This window comes from Panulirus ornatus, chromosome 28 (genome assembly GCF_036320965.1).
Source record: "Panulirus ornatus isolate Po-2019 chromosome 28, ASM3632096v1, whole genome shotgun sequence".
Classification (NCBI taxonomy): domain Eukaryota; kingdom Metazoa; phylum Arthropoda; class Malacostraca; order Decapoda; family Palinuridae; genus Panulirus; species Panulirus ornatus.
Window position 1 is genome coordinate 5,712,501 of NC_092251.1, and position 17,500 is coordinate 5,730,000.

Here is a 17,500-nt window from a genome sequence, read left to right on the forward strand (position 1 = left end):
TCTTACATTCACAGTCTATGAAGGAGTGTGGCTCCGTAATCGTCAGCATTACGCTACTGTCGATACGCCGTCTTCTGCGCAACTCTCCATCACCCTGTTTTTCACGCGCAGGAGCCGACATGGCCCGGGGCGTAAGCATCCTCCGGTCAAACGGCCGTCTTGTATGAAAATCTAAGACAATGACTACGAGAAACCAGGATACATCGGTTGTTTCGTAGACCCGGTTCTTAAACACGGGAGGCTCACAAGACGAGAGGGCCAATTCCACATCTTCGCCAAGAGAGGAGGTACCACAACAGTAAATTCTCGTGTGTCTGCCCGCCACGTATAAATCATGGGCAGCTGTAGCAGCAGCCAGACAATGCAGAGGGGTCCTTGTCTCAGGGGGATCGGAGACACGTAGTCTGCTCACGAGAGCCGTGGCCGAAATGATACCCGTGGAACAGAGAGGGAAGCAACGTCGCAAAAGACAGAGAATGGTTCAAGGCGATAACAGAGGAGTTAACATGGTGGAGGACCTGAAACATCACAAGACTCCACACTTGACCCACTATCATAACCAACACAGTCCTCAGTACACTCAGCAGATCACCACACTCATCACTGGGACTCGTCACACAATCTACATCCACCAACGTATGATGAAGACACTCACCTTCGCACTCCTCACTGCAGTCATCAACACACTCATTCAAGAGGTCCCCCCCTAAGAAGCCTTATAACAATACATTGTCTTCACCCTACCCTGTACACTAGTCCACCATTCCCGCCTACAGAACACTCACCCTCTCATGCACTCACTCCTTCACACACCCTCTCATGCACTCACTCCTCCCTGCAACTCGCACGACATGATACAAGTTGGAGGAAAGGAAAGTTCCAAGCAAGCAAACGGGTAACATCGCCTCGATGCTCGAAATAGAATTAATCGCATAAAAAAAAGCTAGGCCCTTAAGATATGTTGAGCGATCCTCCTGGCGATGCGTTTAGCAAGGACTTCCACGTCGCCGGAGGGAGGGAGGGACCTTCTGAAGGCCCCAGGGAGGTGGGTCTGGAGGGGAGGGGGGATGGGGCGGTTGGGTGGGTCGCTCGGTCGTGCGTGGGGTGAACGTGGGACGACCCCTGAGGGACTGACGTGACCCCGGGAAGAACACAAAGGCCATCCAGCACATTAAGCCAGGGAGACGTCTCTCAAAGGACTTCTTCCTGGAAGACGAACACATCCCCGTAACTCCCAACACGACGGGGAAGACGTTGCTACAAAGAGCGTCCCGACCCCTGGGGGACATGAAGGAGCGGGCGGGGGCGCGGCGGCGGGCTCGACTGGTCTCTCTTATTCTAGAAAAAATAGGACGATAAATGAGACAATAAACACATCACTGACTCGTGGTCATCAGTGCCACTCGAGGGAGGAGGAGGAGGAGGAGGAGGAGGAGGAGGAGGAGGGGTGTGAGCAATCGTTCATATAAAATAACGATACTTAAAAGTGAGATAAAAAAAAAAGACGAAACTTTAAAGAATAATGAGAGACGTGGCAGCTCCAGTGTGACAAAAGCCTCTCTCGCCAAGTCACTACAGTCACCAAAGTCATCAAAATGGTTCTCGTCACCATCCTGAGCCGCGAGAGGAACCCGAACACTCACCATCCTCACCATCCTGAGCCGCGAGAGGACCCAGAACACTCACCATCCTCACCATCCTGAGCCGCGAGAGGAACCCGAACACTCACCATCCTCACCATCCTGAGCCGTGAGAGGAACCCAGAACACTCACCATCCTCACCATCCTGACCCGTGAGAGGACCCAGAACACTCACCATCCTAAGCCGCAAGAGGACCCAGAACACTCACCATCCTCACCATCCTGAGCCGTGAGAGGACCCAGAACACTCACCATCCTCACCATCCTGAGCCGCAAGAGGACCCAGAACACTCACCATCCTCACCAAGACAGACCAGTAAATCATCATTGTCGTGTGGTGTTCTTCACGAGGAGGTAATGGCGGCAAAGTGGCTACATACTGCGTCTCAACGAACGGTGGCGATCCATTGGTTACGGGCGCAAGGACGCATCAGGCGGGAGTGAGGTTGTAATCACTGGTGATTTAAGGCTTCAGGTCAAGAAGGGGTTGTGAACGAAGGGGTTATTCCCAGACGGTTAGGGGCGGGAGGGGTTGTGGTGGTGGGTGGGTGTTGTCGGGACCATGGCAACAATATGGTCATGCAACAGTCATGTGTTAGGGAGCGTTGGAACCATGAAAACATTGTGGTCACACCACCACCACTGCAAGTCTTGCGGTAGGGGAGTGTTGCTTGCGGCAGGGAAGTGTTGGAAACCATGCCAACACTGTGGTCCACACCACCACCACTGCAAGTCTTGCGGTAGGGGAGTGTTGCTTGCGGCAGGGGAGTGTTGCTTGCGGCAGGGGAGTGTTGGAATCATGCCAACACTGGTCACGCCACAGTCGGTCTTCTAACAACCAGAGAGCGTTTCTGCTCCCGAGGCGGCGCCATACATACATACGACGTCTTCGTTCTTCGTCCCAGAGTACAGATTGTATCGCAAGGGTAGACGGCGAGGCGCCGTAAGTTGGGCAAGTCCAGCGAGACGGTGGCTGTGCGGTTCCTCCCCCGGCCATACTGCAGCTCAGGAGCCGCCCCGCCGCCACTACTGGGGTCTTGGGGTAAAAGATGGCGACCGAGCCCGCCCCGGCTGCCCGCCACTTTCAGAGGCGTTTAGCAAAACGTTTAAAAAAAATGCCTAAATAGATTTCATCATTATTATTATCATTATCATTATTATCATTATTATTATTATTATTATTATTATTATTATTATTATTATTATTATCATTATTATTATTATTATCATTATTATTATTATTATTATTATTATTATTGTTATCATTACTATTATTATCATCATTATTATCATTATTATTATTATTACTATCATTATTATTATTATCATTATTATTATTATTATTATTATTATTATTATTATTATTATCATTATTATTATCATTATTATTGTTATCATCATTATCATTATTATCAAATGCAACCCCAGAGTCCCTTTTTCTGGGGTTCCTGCAGCTTCAGAGGCTGCCCTCAACACAGAAGCAGGGCAAGTTGGGCTCCTTTGGGGCTAAAAGGTCCTTGACGACAACACTATCCTGCATTACGTTCACTGACAGTCATTCCGTGCTATACATTCTACCAGACCCCGTCCTACCACACCTGTAACCCACACGTGCCTCTCTCCTCGTATGTCACCTAAATCCATTCGGTCCACACACCCAGCTTCCTGGATCTTCGCACCCCAAAAATTTCTTACTGAAGCACACCTGTCCCGCCAGATACACCTGGTGGCTTAGACACACACACACACACACACACACACACATACACCCACCCTCCTCCTGGTCTTGTGTCCTACACCGTATATAATGTCTGTTAATCTCTTGATCCCCTTCAACGTCTGAGCTGCGTCTGTTTACCCAAGCTCAGGCCAGTTCAAGTCTGGAAATCAACAGTGGAGTTGACGCGTTTCCTCTCTCACCTGAAGCTACAAAGGATATAACCACGAAAAACATCATCCCTTTTCACAACAGCTCCGGGAAGCCATCTTTTTATATACATGTTTATCAAGTCCAAACTTTGGGTGTTGCATGAAGGGGGATGGCCGCGAGGAGGGCAGCGTGTCTGTGGCTCGTCTGTCTTGAGGCTGGTGTTCCCAGACAAGACACAGCAAAAGGTCGTGGCACACTGACCCACAACCAGGTTCCCCGTCGCCCTTCAACCGTCATCGTGGCTGAGGGTGAATCTCGACCGCGGTCTCTCTTGTTAAATCATCCTTCTCAATCTACCCTTGAGGGGCCATGATGACCCGCTGTATTGCCTCCGTGACTTCTCATGGCCAGCCGAACCCACACCACTCCTGCGTCGGGGTGGATGACATCACTGCGTCAGTTGAGAGTGGATTATTTCACGATGTGTCTTGTATCCGACGAGGGATGATCAACCCCATGTGTTTCGCGGTGGAGGAGCGTGTGGCTCGTTCCCCTCAGGAAAGACTAGAACCCCTCGGGTCGATCCCCTTCATAGAGCCTCCTCTTCCTCCTTCTCTTCCTCCTCCTCCTCCTCTTGTTGACTCTCCCATGACCCTGACTGGTTCCCCCGCCTCACCCCAGCCACTGGCTGTCAGGTCCTAGGGTACCGGGGACCTCCCGGTACTACCTCGGCTACTGGTGATTGATGGTCTTGTGTACCGGGTCAGACAACCAACCTCCCGGCCCACCTCAGCGCCCACCCTCAGACCTGAGCCAGCCTGCCCACACCTTCACCCACTGCACGTGACTCACCCGCAACCAAGTCAGGTGTGCTGGAAATACGCGTGAGTCATGTGTGTGTGTGTGTGTGTGTGTGTGTGTGCCACAGCTCCATGACGATGATAGCTATAAGATTAAACCTCTGCATGCATGCAAAGGGTAAACCAAGGTTATGATTTTCAAGTATGGTAAAAAAAAAATCTACTTCAGAAGATGCAGGAAGAATCCAAGTACTGGTGTCAGCCCAGGCAAAGCCAAGTATTTTCGGGCGATGAGGTGACAGAAGTGGCACCATTCCATCCCATGAATGCTATAATATCCCAATGCAATCATGAGTACGGTGCGATCTAAGTATAGTGAGGAGCTGTGAGGTATCTGTAGATACGTGAGCGAGGCTTCGGGGGTCAGTCACACAGCCCTGGCTGGGGCCGGCGTCCTCTCCGGTGACCACAGCCGACCAGTTGCACCAGCCAGCGCTTGTGGCCTGGCCTTGACCGAGCGGCTCTGTAGCCTCAAGCCTGCCCCAGCATCACCTTCCCCTTCCTCAACCACGGGTCTGTGCCCATTCCAACCCCGTAGCGCAGAACATCAGCCTCTCGTGGGATGATTCCATTAAGTTGGGGAAATAAACGAGATCTAAAATGAAATACGACACACGAGAGGTTTCGTGAGCGCGTCAGTGGAGGCGGCGGTCGTGTGTGTGTGTGTGTGTGTGTGTGTGTGTGTGGGGGGGGGGGGGGGGGGTGACGGGTTGTCGTCGCGGTGGTAGGCGTGACACCGATGGCACGTATTTATGTCACCGTCGATCCAGGTGGCATGACACGAGCCCCCCCCCCCCCCCCACCCGACTTCTCCTCACCCCCTCCCCAACCCCAACACACACACACACACACACACACACATACACACACACACCCCTGGCGTGAGTGAAGCCCCTAACGGCCTTGCTGTTCCATTAACATTCGTCACCTCTTGTGAGGTGTACTTCACACCGCCTTGACATACATCTGTCACAAACAGGACAGTTTTTAAGGAAGTATGTGGCGCAACCTTGAAGCTGCAAGAGCCCGCACAGAATGGCTATAATAATAACAGCAATAATAATAATAATAATAATAATAATAATAATAATAATAATAATAATAACAGCAATAATGATAATGATAGTAATAAAGAAGAAGAAAAAGAAGAAGAAGAAGAAAAAGAAGAAGAAAATGGTATATGCCCACTGTGTTTGTTTGCGTGAGGGAGGCAATCTGCGATAGCATTAGGTTGCTGAGGGAAGGTGTTTGGTTATGAAACAGCTCAGGTCTGACGTTATGTCGTACAATAAAAAGTGGGGTGGGGGGGAGAGAAAAGAATCCGAGGAGACTTTAAACACTCATCTTTTCATTCACTTCTGTGCGCAACAGCGTCTGTTCTCGCTACTATCTCAAGTCATCCCTGCGAGAAAACCTCAGAGCAGAGGGTATCTGTGGACTGCAGTGAGGCGGTGGTGATCACATCCGTCCATGGCCACTGTCATCAGCGAGGGTGCAGGAGGAGGAGGAGGCGGCGGTATTACTGGGCACTCACAACCCTCGTGAAAGTTATCTAAACTTTCACCATTACCATCGTTGAAGGTTCCGGTCACGACCAGATGTCCTCATCCAGGCCCGGACTTGTCCAGAGAGGGAGTGAGGGGTGAATGTAATAGTCTTCAAGGAGGAGAGGGTGAGAAAAACGTGTTAACGCAGGAGGTAAGAAAACGCGAGAAAGAGAGAGAGAGAGAGAGAGAGAGAGAGAGAGAGAGAGAGAGAGAGAGAGAGAGAGAGAGAGAGAGAGAGAGAGAGAGAGAGAGAGAATGGCAGCTGCTTGGTGTACGTACAGAGAAGATACTAACCCTCGCCGTAGACGAGTCGTTGAGGGAGAAGAACGTAAGAACAGCAATCCCAACACGGTGGGTGAAGGACTGTTGCGACAGCACCTCCCCTGGGGTGGGGGCCGTCTGGATGCTACAACCTGTTGTCTACGAGTTCATGAGCCACAGAGGGCCTGGCCTGGACATCAGCAGTGTGTTGTTCCACTAGTTCCTGAGCCACAGAGGCCTGGCCTGGACATCAGCACTGTGTTGTTCCAGCCAGGAGATAATTGTCCCTCGAAGATTACCCTGCATGAGGACCCCGAGCTGCACGGGAGAAGGTTAAACAATATCAAACAAGAAGGTTTAGGTTCGTATGACCTTGTGTTTACAGTCAAGCCCTTTAAACTAGAGGCTCGCCAACCTGGTCCTCGTTCTTACGACGCTGATCCCCATTATTACGACGTCGGTCCTCGTTCTTACGACGCTGATCCCCGTTATTACGACGTCGGTCCTCGTTACTGCGTCGTCGGTCCTCTTGTTTCACGACGCTTGGCTCTTCCGGTCAGTGACACCAGCCAGCACCACCATGTCGGCTCGTTGACTCCTCCCTAGCCTGGCGTGTAAGACAGGGCCAGACCGCGGAAGAACGTGCCTATAAAGCCATCCATCCATCACCCTAGGGGGACAATCATCGTTATGAAGGAGCCCCCTGAAGGTGAGGCCTCCTCAGGCAGGAGCTTACGCAGCCTGGCGGTCCAGCACTCCCGCCGTCTTCACCACCACCACCACGGGGCGCTGGGTATACCACCTCCTCCGCCGTCTGCTGGGGCGGGAGGACCATGCGAGAGGACTTGAGTCTGGTGGTGCACCTGTAAATGGCAGTCGGTGCCTTAAGTGTATCGTTTCCCAGGACGGACACCAACGTATGCTGGCCCAATACCGTTCCCCACGACAAGCATCCATGGATGTTAGTCCACGTATCGTTTCCCAGGACGACAGAGGCGCGTTAGAAACGTCTGTCTGTGGTGTGCTGAAGCGGCATCTGTCCTACAAACGACAACCGTTATTAACGAGGATGTCTGCAGTGGGCTGGCAACGGAAGTATATTGTACCGTGTTCGTCATGAGCAAGTGCTAGAAGATAATGTTAGTTTGTTCATATCGCCTGTTCACTACTGACACTTTTTTCCTCTTACTTTTGGCATTCTACTTCATATATTTTTTTCATCTACTCACCAAAAGCAATGATTTTCCCCCCTCCCCCACCCCGAATCAGAAGTGTAAACAAAGTGAGAGAGAGAGAGAGAGAGAGAGAGAGAGAGAGAGAGAGAGAGAGAGAGAGAGAGAGAGACCCACCTGTTGTCGGACCACGCCGATAACATCACCACACTGTCCTCGTTATCGAACATGAAACATTTCCCAGCCAACGTATTCCAGCTTGGGGCGGGAACCCTCCCTCCCTCCCTCACCCACTCACTCACTCACTCACCCTCAGTGAACACTTCCCCTTTCAACACCCATAAAACATCTTGTGGTCCAAATACACCAAACTCACCAACTAGAACCACTCACCAGTACTGAGAATACTAACCCTCCGATATCTATTCAAACAACATAAATAAATATATCGACAAAGCCCCCTTAAAAAAATCAAAAACGAATCTAAATTATATGTAAAATTCCATGAAAATCCACGAAGTCCCCTTAAAAAAAATCTAAAAATAAATCTAAATCATATAAAAAAAAAATTCACGAATGAATCCTATAACTTCACGAATGAATCCTATAACTCTAGCATCCAAAATATCAAGGTCTGCGTATACACTGACGGAGTGGCGTGGCACGGAGGCGGGCCCCTCCCTCCCGCCCTTCGTCATTTGCAGTTTAATCTTGGGGTCATAATTCAGCCTGGGCCCTCCAGCCGCTGTACAGTCTAAGAACAAAGTGCCGTGTTATCTAGATCTATGGAGGTTAAAGCTGTGTTGGGGTGGGGGGAAGAGGAAGGAGGAGGAGGGTACTTACCCTCACGGCCTGACGTCAAGCCTTCCCCTCCTCCTGCAGAAGGCGGTGGGGGAGAGGAGGAGGAGGACGGGGACCACCAGGATATAATCTAAACGATGTCAGCTGGCGGGATATCATCTAACTATCGTCAGTCAGGTCTTCTAGATATGTAAGGAGGGAGGCATTGATCGGCGGGGGGACTACCCCTACCCTGGTTCTGACATCGCTCGTTTTGCTGTCAGGTCATCTCTGCCAACACGCTCTCACGGACTTTTCACCACCAGCTCGAAGATGACCCTGTGGGTCTTTATGCCACCTCCTCCTCCTCCTGAAGAAGCCCTGCGTACAGACTTCCTCGCTACAAACGCGTCCTCGTCCAATGCGTCGGACCGAAGCTGAGAACAACGAGGTTGACTTCCGAGCCACCACCACGCGACGCAGGGCTTGACGAAGCGGTCGTCGCTTTTGCGCCTCGCGTCGACGATGAGGCCCGGCCTTATTTCAAACGACCTTCATTCACGGGACGTGAATAAAACGACGGAGGGAGGGAGGGAGGGGTGTGGTGGCGTCCTCCTTGGGGGTGTGTGGCCCTACAGCGTGACGTGACGGCCCCTGATACATCAGCCAGCGAGGCGGTGCGTCAGGTGGTGGCGTTAGGAGCCTCGGCAACCTGCGCTGGATGGCGAGGGCTCTTTCTTTTTTTTTTTTTTTTTTGGGGGGGGGGGGGAGGAGTTCTATAACTGCGCTAGGTATGAGGTTCGCTTCCCGGAACCACAATTCACGACCTGATGACCCGCGGCATGAGAGACTTAGATGATCCGCGGTGGAACGTCAGTCAGGGCGAGTGTTGCTGAGGCACCTTCCGAGAAGGCCTGGCGTATAAGCGAATGCCACAGTGTTGAACAGCAGTATTTACTTGGCGGGGGGGAGAATGAGAGGGACAAACGACACCTAGTCACTCCCCAGTACAGTGTAAGAATACCGTGGTGTAACGCCATGGTACCTGTTGGTTCCGAGGCAGACTGCGTGTGAAGGCTCGTGTGCGAATGGGAAGAGAGGAGGGTGAGTGGTTCCAGGTGAAGCAGGTCTGCAATTGAGACACCAGTCTCTTGGTGCAAAGTCTACGTAGGGTGTCAAGGGGGTTCCTGCCAATATACACCAGTGGCACACACACACACACACACACACACACACACTTTCAGCCGTACTTTCCCAGTGGCGCGATATACTTCATGACGTCAATGTTTTTTTTTTCTTTCGTCCACAATTGTGGTTTCAAGAATTTCTCAGGTCCAGGGGGGACTGACGGGTGCTGATGAGTCACCGCCTCACCAGCCTGCTTCCTCAAGCCTATCACTAGCACCAATACTTCCCCCTCCTCAACTTCCCTCCTCATGCAGCAGCACCAGGAACAAAGTCTGGGTTGGTGGTTGTGCACCCTTGTATTCCCCTCCCCTCACAATCCTTCATCTTTATTGCTCTCATGAAACCCTCCAACAACACGAGTGGAACCTCCTTACCTTACCTTAACAGGATACACAGAGGAAACCCTCCCACCTCCTTACCTTACCTTAACAGGATGCACAGAGGAACCCCTCCCACCTCCTTACCTTACCTCAACAGGATGCACAGAGGAACCCCTCCCACCTCCTTATCTTACCTCAACAGGATACACAGAGGAACCCCACCCACCTCCTTACCTTACCTCAACAGGATACACAGAGGAACCCCTCCCAATCGGGTCTAATTTTCGAAACAGCTCAAATAAATCATTGCAACCGCTGGTCTACTAAATTCGACGCTGGCGTGTCTGGAGCAAGATAAGGATCCACCAACACGACAATTAAACCCTGAATTAAAAATCGATGCTTTGTAAGAGTTGTGAAGCAGCGATGGGGACCAAACATCAAACACACACACACACACACACACACACACACACACACACGCACACACACACACACACACACACACACACACACACCTTCCAACCTTGGTGCACGCCACCTCATAATCTCACAACCCCAGGACCCATATCACGAGGGCTCCCACAAAGCCTCAAGGTTGCGCTACGATAGGTAGCAGGGACGATCATACAACTTTACCGGAGGTAACTTCGCTCGCGTCGTAACCAAATGCATTTTAGACGGGGGTCAGGTGGTAGATGTTAGGGAAGACATCAGACGATAAAGCCGTTCCAAACCTTAGCGATGTGAGTAAAGAAACAGACATCATAACGGCTCATCCTTGAGATGCCGAGGGCCACAAGGCAATCCCGTGAGGCAGCTGGGCTCGTCGAGGATCATGCGGTCTAGCTGATGGTGAGAGCACAGAAGCAGAGACAGTCTTCGGCAAGCAGACACCGGAGTCACATCCACGAGAGAGAGAGAGAGAGAGAGAGAGAGAGAGAGAGAGAGAGAGAGAGAGAGAGAGAGAGAGAGCCAACAGCGTGGTGTCAGGCAAGTGGATAAAAGTTGCCAGGTCGGACTGGGGAGGAGGAGTGACAGGGCTGCTTTGGACTTCACTCTGCCGAATGAGTAGACAGAGCTGGGTCCTCCCTAGATGTCAAGACACGAATCAACTCCCTTGTTTGATAGGAGCAACTATGAAAAAGAGGGGGGGGGGGGTGAAATTTCGACATCGGAAAAGAACTATTCCCAGTTTCTTTCAGGTAGACTTAGCTATTTTGTATAACGTGGGTTTTTTTTTTTTTTTCAAGACTACATCAGATGTTACGATGTCCACTGCGTCGAGTGTTGGAATTATATAGAGAGACACATTAAGGATGGCAAGGCTGTGGAGGGGGGGTGTTTGTTGATAGAGCGATGGCCAGAAAATGGGTTACAGGTGCAGTATGAATCATTCATGGAGCGTTAAAGTTACGACAACCGGCAAGAGCCGTAGTAATTGTGGCAAACAAAACAAAAAATTGGGGGTAATTGTGGCGGACTTTACGTTAATGGTGGCGACTGTCGCAGAAGGTATTTCTATGCTCACTGCAGCAGGGAAGAACCGTGGCGGAAGTTGTGGTACCTGTGGCGGAAGTTGTGGTACCTGTGGCGGAAGTTGTAGTACCTGTGGCGGAGCTGCGGCGGAAGTCGAGGAAAATAAGTGCGCGGGAAGCTGCCTCAAGTGGCAAGGGGTGAGGGGGGGCGGGGGGGGGAGATACCCAGCCACCGACGACAGGTCAGTGTGGGGGAGGAGGGGCGCAAATGGAAGGCGTGTTCGAGAGGCGGGTCGGGTGGCCCAGAGGGCGGGTAAGGTCCAGGAGGCGGGTACGTCCGGTAGGGAAAGGGAGGGAGGGGAGGGGAGGGGAGGGGAGGGGAGGGAACCAGGTAATGCTCTGGAATCCAGCAGCAGGTAAGACAGGTAAGGTCGGGAGGGGGAGGGGTGGGGGGGGGGGCCGGGTCATGGCAGTATGGATGAAGGGAGGGAGGGAGGGATGAGATACACTGCCCCCTCCCTCCCTCTCCCCCCTTTCCCTCCCTCCCTTCCCCCGGCAGGTGAGGTGAAGGCTTGGTGCTGGTGGGGGGCTTTGGGAGGGGAGGAGTGGAGAGGGGAGGGGGGGCGGACTGTTGCGCCACACAGTCGATGCCGCCGGGGCGCGCCGGAACCCCCTTCCCTGGTAGAGCTCCCCTCTGCCAGTCCCTACTAGTCCTCAGCCGCGGGCCCGAGGCTCCTGAGGTTCGTCCTTCGGCTCGCACCACGACCCGCCGCCACCAGGACGCGCGAGGACATCCCCGCCGAGTTGAACCCCACTACCGATTGTAGTCACCTTCCCCGACGGGCGGGCGGCCCTCCGTCTCTCACAAAAAGTAATGCCTGAAGAAGATAAACAAGAAGAAGCAGCAGTAGTGTATATATATACATATATATATGTGTGTGTGTGCGCGCGTGTGTGTGTGTGTGTGAGTGTGTGCAGAAACGCCAGATAAAGTCGGCCAGAAGAACTTATATACTGTGTTCATCGTATGCGAACGGAAGGCATTACACACACACACACACACCCTCGTCATCGTCATCAAAGCCTCCCAGAAAGTGCGCTTCTCAACAATTCATGAACACGATAACGTTCTTTGGTCATCCCTGCGAGTGTGTGCATTTAAGATATACATTAGTAAACCGCGCGTGTTCTGTACTTCTCCACGGGATCTTTCCTTGTGCGTGTGAGTAAAAACAAATTACCGGGAAGAAAAGGCCGAATATATATATATATATATATATATATATATATATATATATATATATATATATATATATATATATATACAGAGACTCATGGAAAACGTTGTAAATGGATGTAAAATGCGACATGATGCGGTGGCGAAAACTGACGGAGGTATTGAGTCCATACGAGAGTTTAAGTGACAGTGTCGCTTCAGACGAGGAGGTCTTCCCCCTCACTGGGAGCCATAATACCACGTCGGCGTGCACCACAGGACCCCTCGTCGACGAATCCTTCCCAACGAGTACTTGACGATAGACCGCCCTCCGCCAGGACGGAGGCCCTACACAGGTCTGACGCAGGATGTGTCAAGGGGCGACGCGGAGGACTTCGGCTGTGCGTGCGTGCGTGTGGGCGGGCAGGGCGGGCAGGAAGGGCGGGTGAGGCGCCCTAGAGTAGTCCAGGGGGCGGCGGACCTGAGTCCTGGGGGCCAGGCGTCACGTCCAGCGTGCCATGTTCTGTGTTATTGCATATTGATTATTGGCACGTGCCCTGCCTGGCAGGTGCTAGGGCCCTCCACGCCGCCGCTGCTGCTGGGGCTCCTTCTGGCATTGATTGAGGCGGGCCGCACCTGGCGGCGGCCTCAGCCACCTGCCCGCCCACACCGGGCCACGCTACCCGCGCCTACCTGCCTACCTTAGGCTCTTCCTCCCCCCACGTCCGCATGTATCCCACCCGTCAAGTATCTCACCCAAGTGTAAGCGACTGTGACAATCCACACACCTTGGCTGCGCCAGGTACCCGACTTGTAACCCTGAGGGGGTATTCCGCGATCCGTATTTCATAACCAGATACAACACCCCTTGGGTTGTGACACCCCCCGCCCCACACTCGAAGAGGGAGGGGACTTGTGTCCGCTGTCTTCACAACTCAGGTCGGCGCAGTACACGACACCCTTGTATATTCCTGGGGAGTTCCCAACCGTTTCGCCTTTTTCCGTTGCGACGCGAGACTGAAGGCGATCTGTCGTCCTTCATTATATGACATGTTCCACTGTTCCTGCCTGCTTGCATGCCCGGTGTTTCGCAGTTCCTCCATACAGTGTTCCACAGGTCCTTCTCGCCAGCAATAGGCTTCGCCTCTCCTCTAAATTCTTCCTATTCTAAAATTGGTGCATTTTTATAAGTCCCACACAAGACTTCCTCTAGGCTCGCTGATCATCGTATGTGTGTTCTACCGTTCCATCGCGTCCCTTTAAGACTTGACTCTACTATTCCACCGTTCCACCTCACAGACTAGACTCCAGTGTTCCATCGTTCCACCTCACAGACTAGACTCCAGTGTTCCACCGTTCCACCTCACAGTGTCTGATCATTCTTCCTCACAAACCCAACCGTTCCAGCCGTTCCTCTTTACAAGCCGAACCTCATCGTTCCAACCGTTCCCCTTCACTATTCAGACCCCAGCGTTCCAACCGTTCCCCTTCACTGTCCACACCCTTGTTCCAACCGCTCCTTTTCAGTAGCCACTTCGCAAAGTGTTCTATGACACACACACACACACACACACACACACACACACACACACACACATAGAGGGTCAGGTCGACCTCTTAAGAACCGGACTGGGTAGAGGAGGATGGGGTGAGGGGTGGAAGCAGGGCGAAGTGCCCCGCCCCAGAGCCAACAACCCCTCCCCCCCCCCCCACCTCCAACACGAGGTGAGGGATTACCAGGGTGGGGTTGTGTAGTGGCACACGGGAGGTGGGTGGTGGTGTAGTGGGGGTGGGGGGGGGGCTGGATCCCTGGACTCACAGGGTCCACTTTAAAACCCTCCACCTCCTCCACCTCGCCCTGGCCTCCACCAGGCCAGAGAGGCCCGAGTCTCCCGCACGCTGCCTCCGACTGAACAATACCATCTCAGTTCGCACCATAGTCTCGCTCCACTGTGTATCCCACTCATCTACTCAGTCTTAGATGAGTCTCGAGAATGACCTGTTATCTTTATCTTGTATTTCAGGCATAAAAAAATATGAAGGTACTTATTTTACAGTAACACCTTAAACAAATAAAAGATAAATTGTGTGTGTGTGTGTGTGTGGTGTGTGTGTGTGTGTGTGTGTGTGTGTCTGTCTGTCTGTCTGTCTGTCTGTCTGTCTGTCTGTCTGTCTGTCTGTCTGTCTGTCTGTCTGTCTGTCTGTCTGTCTGTCTGTCTGTCTGTCTGTCTGTCTGTCTGTCTGTCTGTCTGTCTGTCTGTCTGTCTGTCTGTCTGTCTGTCTGTCTGTCTGTCTGTCTGTCTGTCTGTCTGTCTGTCTGTCTGTCTGTCTGTCTGTCTGTCTGTCTGTCTGTCTGTCTGTCTGTCTGTCTGTCTGTCTGTCTGTCTGTCTGTCTGTCTGTCTGTCTGTCTGTCTGTCTGTCTGTCTGTCTGTCTGTCTGTCTGTCTGTCTGTCTGTCTGTCTGTCTGTCTGTCTGTCTGTCTGTCTGTCTGTCTGTCTGTCTGTCTGTCTGTCTGTCTGTCTGTCTGTCTGTCTGTCTGTCTGTCTGTCTGTCTGTCTGTCTGTCTGTCTGTCTGTCTGTCTGTCTGTCTGTCTGTCTGTCTGTCTGTCTGTCTGTCTGTCTGTCTGTCTGTCTGTCTGTCTGTCTGTCTGTCTGTCTGTCTGTCTGTCTGTCTGTCTGTCTGTCTGTCTGTCTGTCTGTCTGTCTGTCTGTCTGTCTGTCTGTCTGTCTGTCTGTCTGTCTGTCTGTCTGTCTGTCTGTCTGTCTGTCTGTCTGTCTGTCTGTCTGTCTGTCTGTCTGTCTGTCTGTCTGTCTGTCTGTCTGTCTGTCTGTCTGTCTGTCTGTCTGTCTGTCTGTCTGTCTGTCTGTCTGTCTGTCTGTCTGTCTGTCTGTCTGTCTGTCTGTCTGTCTGTCTGTCTGTCTGTCTGTCTGTCTGTCTGTCTGTCTGTCTGTCTGTCTGTCTGTCTGTCTGTCTGTCTGTCTGTCTGTCTGTCTGTCTGTCTGTCTGTCTGTCTGTCTGTCTGTCTGTCTGTCTGTCTGTCTGTCTGTCTGTCTGTCTGTCTGTCTGTCTGTCTGTCTGTCTGTCTGTCTGTCTGTCTGTCTGTCTGTCTGTCTGTCTGTCTGTCTGTCTGTCTGTCTGTCTGTCTGTCTGTCTGTCTGTCTGTCTGTCTGTCTGTCTGTCTGTCTGTCTGTCTGTCTGTCTGTCTGTCTGTCTGTCTGTCTGTCTGTCTGTCTGTCTGTCTGTCTGTCTGTCTGTCTGTCTGTCTGTCTGTCTGTCTGTCTGTCTGTCTGTCTGTCTGTCTGTCTGTCTGTCTGTCTGTCTGTCTGTCTGTCTGTCTGTCTGTCTGTCTGTCTGTCTGTCTGTCTGTCTGTCTGTCTGTCTGTCTGTCTGTCTGTCTGTCTGTCTGTCTGTCTGTCTGTCTGTCTGTCTGTCTGTCTGTCTGTCTGTCTGTCTGTCTGTCTGTCTTGGTATGTATGTATGTATGTATGTATGTATGTGTGTGTGTGTGTGTGTGTGGTGTGTGTGTGTGTGGTGTGTGTGTGTGTGTAAAATGTGAAAGATGAAAAGTTAATGTGAACAAATTAAGGTAATGAGGTGCAGCAGGGAGGGAGGGAGGTGGGAGGGGTGGAACTTCTGGATGAGACATCAAACATTCCAGAAGAGACATAAACAGACTGATAAAGGGTCTTCATCCACATAAGGCGCACGGATCTTTTGAAGTCTGTCCACGCGTCCTGAGGAAGCGTGCGGACGAGGCCCCACTCGAAATGTTCTTCAAGATGCCGCAGGAGGAAAGTAAAAAAGACCAAGTGAACGTAAAAGGGCCAATGTCATATCTATCTTTAAGCAAGGAGGCTGGAAATTTGCGCCGAACTATAGTGCGGTCTCCCCCACGACCGAGGGCTGTAAGACACTGGGAAACATAATCCAGTGAATGAATGACTACCTGTAAAGAGGAAACTACATGAGCGAGAGAGACAACGCAGATTCAGGAAGTCATGCGCAAGAAACCACTTTAAAATTTTAAGGGAAACTGAGCTCCGCTTTAGAGAAACGAGAAGGACGGGTGGACTGTGTATATCCCGAGTGATAAGAAAGCATTCAGACACTAACCCACGTAAGAGATTGGTACAGGTGGCTCAAACCTTCAGGCAGGAGTGAAGACATACTCCTTCGATGAGAATATCAACTTAGTGGAAACGGAACAAAGGACGCATGTCAAGAGGATCCTCCCTGGAAAATGGGTGTAACACAAGAGCTTCTCTTTAGAGGAATTGGATTCGTTATCTGAATAGGTTTTGGCGGATGATACCAAGGCCAGGAGGGGGGGAAACAAAGTGACGGCGATTGCATTAGCTTACGAGGGGACCTCGACAAATTCCAAAGGTCGTCTGATGGCTGGTTGATGAAATTCAACCTGAGTAAGCGCTAAATAGTGAGGCTGGGACACATCAAAAGATGGCCTCGGCATAAATATCATCCGGCAGAAAATAAGGAGCAGGGTATGTGTGAGTGTATGAGGGATCTGGAAGTCGACACTGTAACTAACCTGTTGCCAAAGCACCACCTTTGGGGAATCGCAAAGAAGAAAAACCGTCTCCTAGCTAATATATAGAATCGCATTCAGTTCTCTGGTTAAGCAAATGCTCAGTACACTTTCTACGTCCTATTTAAGGCCCAAACTACAATATGCTTAAGTCTGGTCACCATATTTGAAGAGGGACATAGAAATAACAGAGAGGGAAAAAGAAGAGAGCTAAAGAGACAGCATCAGAAGTTAAGAGATCTGGGTCACAACGAGTGATGTGAGGCCGATGACTCTGTCCACTGACGTGACTTGATCACGAAGTTCACAAGTATTCAGACTAGCCTGGTGTGGCCAGCGATCAACTCCACGAGCGATGCAAAGCTTGGACAAACCAAGAGGCCATCACGGCATGAAATGACGCGTGAGACTTGTGAGAAGAATTTAAACAAAGTAAGATTCATAGCATTGAAGTCGTGGATGAAAAAGAATAAACTGGAAAATGGAAGTGTGAAGGCAGACTGCATATACAGAAGTTTGAAAAGTTAACACGATAACAGAGAAAGTTTAAGAGACTGGGGTTCCCACGACTGTACAACCCTCTCCCCATAGTACAAAACAGGTAATTACACACACACAC

General features: G+C 51.3%; 1 protein-coding gene across 14 annotated transcripts in view; it reads left to right on the plus strand.

Moving 5' to 3' along the window:
* Nucleotides 1–17,500, plus strand: part of LOC139757780 (uncharacterized) — a 207,506-nt gene that overhangs the window by 139,636 nt on the left and 50,370 nt on the right. For 3 of the 14 annotated variants that reach the window (XM_071678581.1, XM_071678580.1, XM_071678582.1), the window contains exon 1: nt 11,810–11,988. The exons of 10 other annotated variants lie outside the window; for them this stretch is intronic. The gene's annotated coding sequence lies outside the window, so the exon portion shown is untranslated. Of the gene's footprint in view, nt 1–11,809; nt 11,989–17,500 lie in introns of those variants that run through there. One more of the 14 variants, XM_071678583.1, reaches the window with a different exon arrangement.